Below are 3,047 nucleotides of genomic sequence, written 5' to 3'. Positions count from 1 at the left end.
AACAGCAGCTCTTCAATACGCCCAGCTCTGGGTATACACAACAGTCACGCATGCAGCGCCTCCAATCAGCTCCTCCAGGCACCTCTAACATGATCTGATACCAATTGTTGGATCAGGTGCACAACAAACTTAATTAAACACACAGCAGAATAAACAAGCACATAAGAGACCGTATTTAACGTGGTTCACCCAACCAATCTGGGCTACGTCCACCAAACATAGGCATCAGGAGTTTATTAATTAAATCAGGAGATTACATCATGAAAGCCTCACAAAACTCTCACACTCACAGCAAACCATCCGAATGGTTGCCTGTTATATAGGATAGAGAATCTAACAGCCTCATAACTCCCTCACATCAAATATAGGAGGCATTAACTCCCTCCCAACAACCTGGAGCTAATCTAGGAACTGAATCCCTATTGTTGTCATCAGCTGAGATTTTTCCTATTTTGCTCAAACAGAAAATCTCAACAAAGACAATCAAGGGACTCACAAATCTTCAACATTGCTTGACCAATAGTATTCAATGCCGATACCAAGTCACGTCGTGCTTTCACCTTCTGCTCCTCAACATTAATCATCCATTGCACATTCATTGCATGGTGGTTCAGATATTTCTCATCCATCTCCATTCTCTGTTCAAACAGATTACAATATTTTTCATGACGTTTCATCTGCCCCTCCTCAGCCATCTTAAGGTTTGAAATGATCATCTTATTGTTCTCAGACAAGGTTTCCTTAATGCCAGCTGTTTTTGATGATGATTTTCGCTTTTTCCCTGGATATTGTTTATCTCTATCAGTAGAGGTATCACCAGGGCTCTGAAGTGGTGTCTCAGGCATTATATTTTCATGCATTATCACATTCTTTGCAAGTGTAAGGCAATCTTCAAATGTTCCATGATCATGCGGATGTATCAATAATCATATCTCCAACATCATTTCCTTTCTGGCCAAAATGTTTATTCATTGCATCATATAGTTCCTTGGTATAATTAGTCGGCAGTCTCTTGTCCATCCATTCTTTTGGTGTCATGTTCCAGTAGCTGACATGACCTGGTGGAATATTTCTTTCATAATGTCTAATCTTCTTATAGTCAGGTAGAATATGTTTCCATCTGTCCCGACATTGAGTGGCATTCTGGTCAAGGCCATTGTCATGACAATGAGCTGAAATGGTTCTCCATTTCTCAATGGCTGATTTCGTCCTCTTTATTGCACCACCAGCAGAGTACATATTTTTCTCAACTAGTTTAGCATTCACAAGTACAAGGGTATCTGAACTTGTCCACCGAACTCTTCCCTTGTGTTCAAAATACAACTTTCTCTTTCCCCGTACCTTATGCGGAATCACATCCCTTGGTTCCTGGTTAGATGGTAAATAGATTACATCTGCTACAGTTTCCATGGATTGATTAGCATGTTGCTTCGAAATCTCATCTTTATGAATAACACCATTTGGATCATCAGGTCCCATTGGTGGGATACAAAGACCCTCTGAAAAAGTCTCGGGCAACATTTTGTCTCCCAAGGACTAGATGTTTTCAGTGGCATGTTATGGAGACACCTGCAACAGGAATCTTGTATGTCCAGGACAGGAAAGTTGAATATATTGACTCAACAAATCCTACAACCATAAAGTTAAAGATGTATAAACCATTGAAGATCTATTGCACGAGTACATAAGTTATTGTTGCAGATACCCATCCACTCTTGCCAAAGTAAATTATCTATGTGAAGAAGAAACTTCGGACATGAAAATAGCCAACATTTGGAGAACAAGCAATTCTGAACTGATCTCTAATAATAAAGAAATCAATTTGATAGGTATTGTAACATATGAGATCTAGTACTTAACCATGTTTCAGAAGGTTTGAAATATTATAGTGTGAAACTTAGATAAGGGTAGAGTTGAAGTTGAGCTTTTAAAGGGAGAAAACATGGCAGTTTCAGATTTTCCCTAAATATGTCCCGTTCCAGATGGTTTCAAGTTTCAATCAAAATCACTAGTAGCTATTGATTGTTTGGTAAGGCAAGCAACAAAACAGAGAAGATAGAACCATTGCAAGCCGATACATGTCATAGAAACATGCAGCTATGCAAGAACACAAAGTTATACGTGAAAAAAATTGAAATTACGCAAGCTTTGAAACAAAGCACAAACTGGAAGAAGCAAGCAATATGAAACTATCACTGCGATAGCCACAAACCAACCAAAACTACCACAAATAACAGCCAAATCATAACCGACCACACAAGGGAATTGGATATTCTGAAGAAGAGGCTAGCCAGGTCTAGTTTTCCATTAAGCTAACCTTCCCGTATTTCCTGTTCCAGGTGGTTTCAAGTTTCAATCAAAATCACTAGTAGCTATTGATAGTTTGACAAGGCAAGCAACAAACCAGAGAAGATAGAACCCTTGCTTCAGAATGCTTCATCTTCCTGTAGTCTGCTAGAATTTCTTCCCACCTGTCCCAGCATTGATTAATATTGCAATCAAGGCCATTCTTTTGGTACTGAGCTGCAATTGCTTTCCATTTCTCGATGGTTGATTTTGTCCTCTTTATAACACCATCAGTGGAGTTACACATTTTTCTCAATTATTTTGCACTCATTTAATAATGGTGTCAGAACTTGTCCATCAAACTCTCCCTTTAGGTGAAGAAACGGAACTCTGGGACTATGTATATATATTATGGTGTAAATGAAGTTTGATCATGGATAAAAGGAAAACTACAGATTATATCAGCATATGCTTGATTTTTCTCATTGGTTCCCACATCAGTTTTAGCCTTCAACCCGGTTTCTTCAATCTTGCATAGTGACCATAGATCCTGGAATGGAGTAGCTTCTTTCTTCCCATAAATGCTTGAATTAAAGTTACCCCACTCCTCTGGTAGTGCATTTAGTACTACAGTGGTCATCTCCTTGTCAAACATTACTTCCCCAGATCTTGAAGTTGATCCCTTATCTCAGATATCCTCATAGAGTATGAGATTATTCCTTCTTCTTTGGTTATATTTAGCTTGTATAGTTCTTGCCTTA

The 3,047-nt window shown here is 38.7% G+C and overlaps 1 pseudogene; it reads right to left on the bottom strand.

Moving 5' to 3' along the window:
* Positions 1–470: 470 nt before the first annotated feature.
* On the bottom strand, positions 471–1,521 carry LOC149168314 (uncharacterized; annotated as a pseudogene).
* Positions 1,522–3,047: the final 1,526 nt, after the last annotated feature.

The sequence above is a fragment of the Pinus tabuliformis genome, chromosome 4_2, assembly GCF_031772625.1.
Source record: "Pinus tabuliformis cultivar Carrire ecotype Pingquan chromosome 4_2, CPIR1, whole genome shotgun sequence".
Taxonomy (NCBI): Eukaryota; Viridiplantae; Streptophyta; class Pinopsida; order Pinales; family Pinaceae; genus Pinus; species Pinus tabuliformis.
The sequence above is the reverse complement of the archived record's forward strand: the minus strand, read 5'-3'. Positions and strand labels throughout refer to the sequence as shown.